The sequence below is a fragment of the Meleagris gallopavo genome, chromosome 4 (genome assembly GCF_905368555.1).
Source record: "Meleagris gallopavo chromosome 4, MGAL_WU_HG_1.1, whole genome shotgun sequence".
Lineage (NCBI taxonomy): Eukaryota > Metazoa > Chordata > Aves > Galliformes > Phasianidae > Meleagris > Meleagris gallopavo.
This window is the reverse complement of record NC_139407.1, coordinates 47,438,140-47,446,989: the sequence shown is the minus strand read 5'-3', so window position 1 is coordinate 47,446,989 and position 8,850 is coordinate 47,438,140.

Below are 8,850 nucleotides of genomic sequence, written 5' to 3'. Positions count from 1 at the left end.
GAACTGCTAAATTGTCTTTTCTGCCTCAGGAAAATAGGACCTTAAGCAGAGATGATGATGCACTAGAGTTAGAAAGGAATGGCATAAAAAATGATTAAAAGCATGGAGCCTAAAAAGGATAGGCATCTTCATGCTGCAGAGAAGGAAGAGAGGGACAAGGTACAGGTCAAATGGAAAGCACTGCCCAAGCTTGATGCTCCCAGTACGAGGGTACTGCTGCTGAAGAAAACATATTGGACTGGGCAAACCATTCATCACAACCAATGAGGTTTATCTCACTCTGCTCAACCACTGTGGTGAATTACCTTAAATAATATATCTTAATAATGGAAAGATAGGCATGAATTAAGCCTATCAAGTTGTTTAAGGTCTTGCTCTATCAGACATATGTAGAAATTAAAGTGAGACTATATTTTTGTGGATAATTAAGTAAGCTATATTAACCCATATATATATACTCTTTAATTTTATTGACATTAAGTAATGCTAGTGTGTCCATCAGTCTCAAACACCCTGCTGTATTTACAAAATATGCAATGGCTTAAGATTTGACCAATACTTTTTTGAGAGAAAGTTAGGAGCTGCTGCTTCACTACAGCACTGAAATGCCCAACAGTTGTGAGGATGGCTGAGATAACAAGAAGGAACTACATGAACTCATATGTTCTGCATGCACTGGTCAAGTTATCATGGCTAACCAGCTTTTCCTTTTCTAGAAGAATTTAAACTCATTCTTTTAACAGTTTAGCAAAGTAAATTTCTTTTGTTCCTACCCTTTTGCAGCTGAGCACCCAAACTGAACATCACCTTTGAGAAAACACTACTTTGTTTCTAGGCCTATCATGGGGAAGTAGTGAGTCTTTAAGAAATCCATACTGAAGGAAGAAAATTGACTGCACTATCACATTCCTACAGTATTCCCAGTTAATTGTGGGAATCAACAATTGTGACTCCAGCTCTTTTTATAACAAGTCAGTGCTAAAGAAGACTTAACCTCAGGTTGCAATTGGGCAGGAGGTAGAATGTATCCTTCTAGAAGATGGAAGACCTCGGGATGGGGAAAAATGGGAATATGACAATGTGACACCAGAAACCACACTGTAAGTGGCATGCATAGCATTTATTCCCAAAGTGCAGCTGAGCAATCTGTGAAATGAGGACAGAGAACAGACTTGTGCCTTTGAAGGAAGACTAATGAACTAGCTGCTGCAGCAGACAGCAACTGACTTATTTACAGCAACGCCAAAAGAAATACCAATTGCCCTGGGGAGCTTAGCAACAGAGGAGATGCAAAGACTTCAACTGCAAATTGGGCTGAAAGGCCAATGCCTCAGAGAAATTGAAAAGACACCAAAAGCTCAATAGGCTATAGTAGCTCAGAAATTGCGTTTTGAAAATGAAGATGGACCAGCAGTCCTTGACAGGATGGCTGTTGATATTAGCTCCCCATCTGTCTTCAGATGTAAGCTTGGGAATTGCTGTTTTTGATAATGTAGCTGCAGCTTCCTATGAGAATCTGGGATTCTGAACAACCCTGCTAAAGTTGAAAGAGAGATACATCTTTTGATTTTCTTTTTTCCTGCATTCTTCAGGCTAAACTTCCTCTGTGGTTTGACATAATTTTCACAATTAATCTATCCCATATGGTTTTTTCTTTTTTTTTTTTTTTTTAATAAACTTTTTAAATTAAATAATTAAAATTAATGTAAATCTGATTATCATAGTAAGTGGTTATCAAATTTTCCCCTTCTCCTTTTTAAGGCCTGTCCTTATCTAAAAAGACCTAATCATCTTCCATGAATACTCAAATACATATATTACTGCAAATAAATATCTCCTTCACTGACTCTCATATTTCACTATTTTATTCCTTCAGAAACATGGAAGAGATATTTTAGGAATATGTGAAGTGGATTGATCAGTGCATCACTGAGCAGACCTCCGGTATTCTGAAAATACTTTTCCAGGCCTCACATATTACAGACAAGGCATACAGCATAATACAGGTTAGCAGCGATGATCGTTCTCACTACAGCAGAGACAATTAAAATCACAGTGTACACAGAGACACATTTTTGTAACAAAGGGAATCTTGAGAAAAAAAACATTTTAATATGAAATGTAGAATTTATTATCACTTTGGTGTTGCAAGTTTTGTACCGGAAAAAATATCAGTAGCTAATATGTACTCATTCATATGGACCTCTGGAGTGAAAAGATGTCACTGCTTCAGTGATTTATTCATTTATTCCCTCTTTGTCTGATTGAGGTAATAAATATTTTTAAATAAATTTAGTTGTTCATTATTTTTTCATGTACAGCATTTATTGAAAAAGAAAGTCTTTCTTTTTCCTTTTTTTTTTTTTCTTCTGCTGCTTTCTTCTAATCATTGAATCACCTGTTTTCCAGGCAATAATGATAAAAAAGTAACATTATAGTTGCTTGTATCCTATAAAGAACAAAGAACTGATTTTTTTTCCTGAAAGCCAGCTAAAACTGACTTACATTGTTGAAAATCTCCATGAAAAGGTGGTATCAGGGCTACTACTTTGAATATATATATATAAATTAGATCAAACTGAAAGCAATATTAATCAGCCTAAAAAAGTTGTATACAAGATGAAGCTTTCCTGGTTGAAGATAAGGAAACTATGTAGTATGAGAATGTTTTTTTATGTTTACGACATCCCAAAACATTTAAAGACTTTGTTGTTATTTTTAAATTGTTTAAGTGACATATTTAATAAATGTTGAAAAAAAGAAAATAAAAACGGTTGCTATAGACTCATTTTGTCTTCTAACAAGCTAGGAATCTAAGCATAGAAAATCAGTCTTCTATACTAGCAAATGTATCTGTTGCCTCTCCTAGCTCAATTTGCACTCATACCTAATGATGGAATGTCTCTTTCAGTGTTGATATTTGTGTTAACTCAGAAAGGATACTCAGTAAATTATAGCAAGACCAAACATCATCTGAAAAGAACAGCCTTAGCAAAGTGAAACAGGAGAAAGGGTTTCTGAACAAAATAACCTGTAGCATTTTGCTCTACAGCATGTGGATGGGAAAAAAAAAAAAAAGATGAAAAATATTCAATTTCTTGAATAATTGTTTACCTGCATGGTGAATCTAGGCTCTTGAATTCTGTCAGTGCAACTTACTTTTCTCTGGATAATAAAGGAAATGGCTTTTTGAACAATCTTAATAAATGAACACTCTTTATAAACCTTTATAGAATGGATGGGTAAGCGAACAAATGCAGCATGTCATCTTGAAACTGGATTTCTTTGAAGCATCACTAAAGCTGGGCAGCTTTGACATCGTAATTTCATAAATTTGATTTATTTGTGAGAAGACTGTTCTAAATATTTTAAAATATGAAGTAACCTTGCAGGAAACTATGCCTCTAATACCCATTAAAAATAATAGAACGTGAATATGGGCCTAGAGTCCAAAGCTCTTTTTGAAATCCAGAACAAATAAGCATTGTGTTAGCTGCTCAGAGCCTCAATGCCGTCATCAAAGACAGATGGTTAAAAATTAGTCTTAGAAGGGAATAGAAGGTAAAAAAAAAAAAGTCATCCAGGAACAAAAGAAAGTGTACGTTGATAAAACTTCTGTAAATAAGGAGGTAGCAACTATAGGCACTTGGTAAGATAGTTATTTAGCAGAGTTAAAGTGGTAAGTGATGACTTTAAATCCATTCCTTGGGAGAAGAAATATTGAATTGCATTGACTCATTAGGTGATTCACTTATTAGATGAAACATGATATTTATTAAAAAGAACAACTTTCTGTCCATATCAAACCAAGAAGATATATATATGTATATATGTCGCATTATTCTTTCCATCCTAGTAGCAATATCAGAAAATGTTGCAATATTATACTTCAAAAATCACCATATCAAGATAATTTGCATACAAAACACCCAAAAATGCAGAGCTTTCTGCACACTGTTAACATTGCTTAACTCTTGAAATACTGCCAGTCCCACACAGCAAATGTGTTTCAGCTTTTAAAGAAAGCAATTATAGATCTGTCAGCTTAACGTCAATCATATTGAAAATAATGGAATGGATGCTACAGGATTATAATTAAGAACTAAAGCAGGATAACATAATGCCAATCAAGCTGGATTTGTGAAAAATATATCCCATCAAAGTCACCAGATTTCTTTTTAAAATGGGGTTACAAGTTGAGTTGAAGGATAACAATCTCAATATAAAAAAATGTAGATTGCACATGGTATGTGATTTTGATAACACAAAATTTTTGATTAAGAAACTCTAACAAATCAGCTTTTACACTGCACATTAAATTGATTAGTCTGCTTGTAATGTCTCAGTCTATGGAGAGAGGAAATGAGCACCAAACACTTGTCTTCCAGTAGAAATCCAGCAGTTTTCACTTTGTTGTGCAGACTTGAACAATTGTGTCTATTAGCTCTAGGAAACGAGGTCTTAAAAAAAAGATTGAGGATGATTTTAATAATCAGAAAGGCAAGTCACAGATGCAAGGCAGTCTGAACTGTACCATTATGCAGGCACAATTAGCACAGGTATTTAAGATGATGTCAAAAGGAAAGTTATACAGGCTTTGCTTTCTGATGGCAGCATTATCTTCAGAAACTTTGCGGCATGAATTTATTCTTGAACATATAAATAGATTAAGAATAAAGGGAATGGTATGCTACTAGCCTTTTCTCATTAAAAAAAAAAAATTAGTGAAGATCTGAACATGATGGGAAAATTAATTAATTAGAAACGAAAGAAAAACAGCTTGGATCAAAAACTCAAGGAACTTAGCTTGGGTATTCTCTAAGATGCAGGACATTCCTGTAAAATCAAATGTATAACAGAAGAGTGAAAATACACTTTAAAATTCCATGTTACTACATAAAAGAGGTTTCACTAGAAATAGAATTTCTTGTATCAGTAATCTTTACCATTCACATATTTTCTTCCCAATATGCACTTTGTTAAAATGATGAAACTTAGTAAACATTTGAATTATTTTGTAAACACAAATCAAGTGAATAGAAACCCATCTAACACTCATTAACTCTCCTCAAGAAAATCTTAATATCGGCAGTCTTCTATTAGACTAGTAGGCTGATGCAAAGCTGCAATTCGCAGCCTGTATTTTAATAACTTAGACTATAAGGAGTGTAAGCGGAAGAAATATTCATCACTGTTGCTCAGTAAAATGCACTGGAATTACAAACTCAGGGAAGTATGTAGAATACAATTCCAAAGTCATTTCTTCCTAGCAAGTACAGTGTAGAAGATGAATGTCTTAAATGACAAACTTTTCCAATATAAAGAAAAACAGTTATTCCATATTACAAATTTCCCTATAGTCTTTTTCTTTATAGTCTATGGCCCAAGAAATGAAATTCAACATGACTTATAGAAAAAAAAAAAAAAGAAACATTCTGTTTTTTTTCATTTTGTTAGATTACAATAATCTGAAGTGTTTACTTTCATATACTTAATCACCATTATTTCACTTGCTGTCTGCTATGTCCTTTTAAGTCTAGATGGTAAGATTTCAACTGCCTTTGCTATTCTATTTTTAAGGCAAGAAACATTTTTACATTTTCTGCTTCTGTCGGTTGACTAGAACAGAACTGTTTGTCAATCATCACTACAAAGTGCTGAGAAATTGAAGTTACAGCCACATTTTCAAGTGCAAATTGAGACCAACTTGACATGGTAACGTGACAAGTTAATGTCAACGAACTCTCCAAAACAGAAATTCACTGTCAGTCTGAAGAAATAAAATTCTTACTCCAGCCACTGCCATCACTTTGTGCCATTCTCCCGTCATCATAACTTCTGCTGAGAAAGGCATACAGTAGATATAACGGCATGTACAATGTGAACATTGTACTTGATATTTTTTTTCCTGCAAGAGAAAAAAGGAGGAAAAAAAGACAATTTTCTAGTTTTTATCCAGTCATATAAAGTCTTTCATAGAATCATAGAATGGTTGGGGCTGGAAGGGACCTTTAAGATCATCTATTTCAACCCTTCTGCTATAGGCAGGGACACCTCCATCTAGACCAGGTTCCTCAAAGCCTCATCCAGACTGGCCTTGAATGCTTCCAGAGAGGGGGCGTCCACAACTCTGGGCAACATTTTCCAGTGTCTCATCATCAGCAAAGAATTTCTTACTGATATCTAAATTCATCCTTTTCCAGTTTAAAACCATTACCCTCATCCTGTTACTACTTGCCCTTATAAAAAGTCCCTCTCCAGTTTTCCTGTAGGCACCTTTCTGGTACTGGAAGACAGCTCTAAGGTCTCCTCAGGGCTTTCTCTTCTCCCATTTAATTTTTAAAGTTCCAAGTTTCATTACTGTGCAGTTGAAAGCCTGAATTTGGCATAGAGGAATACATCAACAGAAAGAGTACATTTCTACAGATGTTATCAGTAAGGAAGTCACTCCATTTTATTGACTGCTCATAGTGACAGAAAATGTATTTGGTAGGACTACTCCACATGTAGTTAACTACAAATGGACAATAGAAATATTTCATTTGTATTATTGATGCTTTTTTACATAAGTCCTTACAAATGACATGCAGAAATCCTTCTTCCTTCTCCTTTCTTTCTTTTTAACTAACACAATGTAATCTGTTTTCATTTCCACACTTCCACAGTTCCCCAGTGCTACCAAAGATTGCTTCCAAATGAGGCATGTTCTCAGTTGAATAGAAAAGGGTGTGCTTTCCATAGACACCAATCTTCTGCTTGCATTTATGCTAAGAAATCTAGGCTACATTTTCTCAGCTCATGGTAAATTATTCACTGTATTGTAGTACTCTATTTCATTCTGTGTACCCATCATATTTAAGAAAGTTTAGCAGATGATAAGATAATTGAATCTGTAGATACTTACTTCTGCAATTTTGTCACCTTACAGGAAAACGTACAAACCCTATCAAAACAGGCTACGACACCATGCCATTTGGGGAACACATTTGCTTCTACAGAATGCAGTTGCCAAGAAATAACACATAACACTTGCAGATCTGAATTATAACAGAATTATCTTTAGCAGTTCAACTGAAATAATTACTGATAAGACATTCAATAACGCATCCATTTACAGCTACATTAAAACACACTCCTTGAGAATTAGACAAGAAATTTATATTTATTTCTCTCTCTCTCTTTTTTTTTTCTCCTCCACATTTTCCATCATGAATCTGTAAATATTGGAATTCATCATTCTGGGTGGTTGGCTTCAATGTTAGTCAATACAGCTAATGATATGTACATTCAATTTATTTTCATTGTAACTAACGGCTTTCAGAGTACAGGAAATGTTAATTGTGTATGTCCATTCATCACATTTTGACACATAAATGGATCATTTGAAAGTTCATGCTTATGCTACTAATTCACTGTCCTGTAAACACTTTAACATTTATTTTTCTGCTGAACTGTACATTTTTCCATAAGTGTTCTAGTAAATATGCTCCATTGCATATGGAGTTCAGTGCACACTGATGAAAAATCTTAATTTTTTTCTGAGTATATTTATACATGCTGAAAAGTGAAGGTAAATACAAATGACTTTCTCTGTGCTTTTTACTGTGCTCCATCCTAATGAAAGACCACCAATTTAAACATGCTTAATATATTATGTTGACATGACTAGAAGTCATATTTGAAAAGTAGGTCTATTCCTGATTGTCTTCATTTATTTAAAAAATACATGAGCCAATGGCTCAGCATAAAAGACTGATCTCACTCTGTGTGGACTGGCATTCACTCCATAGCTGTTCAAACAACATGAACAAGACAAGAGTGAGTGCCAGAAAGAAGATACAGTGCATGAACTCATTTGGCAACTTCTTCAGCATTCCTCCTTGGATCACTGCTAGTTGAGCCAGCCAGGTGTGCACGTGGAACAGTTTTGGCTCCCCAAGCAGCAGATGTGAAGTGCAAGCGTGATCTTTAGTCATTCTATTTGGTTTGTAATAACTTCTGCCTCTGCAGATACTTTTGTGACTACACAACTTTGTGCAGGTCATTACACAGAATAAAATATGTGTGTTGCTAGTCTGAACAGATAGTATAGCTATTTCTGAACTTTTCTTGTTTGTTTGTTTTTAATTCCTTTTAACTTTGTATCTGTATTGCTCTACGGTGGTGATATTTGAAGACAACCTGTAAAGTGCAATTTAATTTCCACTAATAAAGAGCCTTCTTAGATTTGCTAGTATTCTTGTCTCTTGCTATGTTGAAGACAGCATCCATTTAGCAATTATGGGATTGCTATGTATTTTATTTAGGTTCTCTGTTACTACACATGAGTAAGCCGATGTCTGCAGTTCATCAAACAATCTGCAAGAACTATGTTTTCCTCCAAAAATGATTGCTATATTCATTTGTATGCTATGGATCACAGCTTTGGATTCGTGGCTCTTGTTACACTCATTTTCCATTCAAGAACATGCTTCTCTTTCTCTACACATTTTCATGAATCTGCTGAAAGTCTCTCTTTATCCTGTTACTATCCAAGTTCAATGTTATCACCTCAGCATAATGAACTATGCTTGCAAATTTACTACTGAATGCTCCCAAGCTGGTATATGTAGAACTTTTGTACCATCTGCACTAACAAATAATTTTATGCAGCCATTTTAGGCCAAATAATTGTAACTTAAAATCGATTGGGAATTTTATATTTACATCTTCCTATTATTAAATCATCTTTAAATTGTTTTAACATCAAAATATACTGCACCTTGCTTTATTTGGCATATCTCTAGATTATGAATCTGACAAATATATTTGCAGTTTTCTTAGCTAAGTGACCTGGTGGCAGTTTTGAAA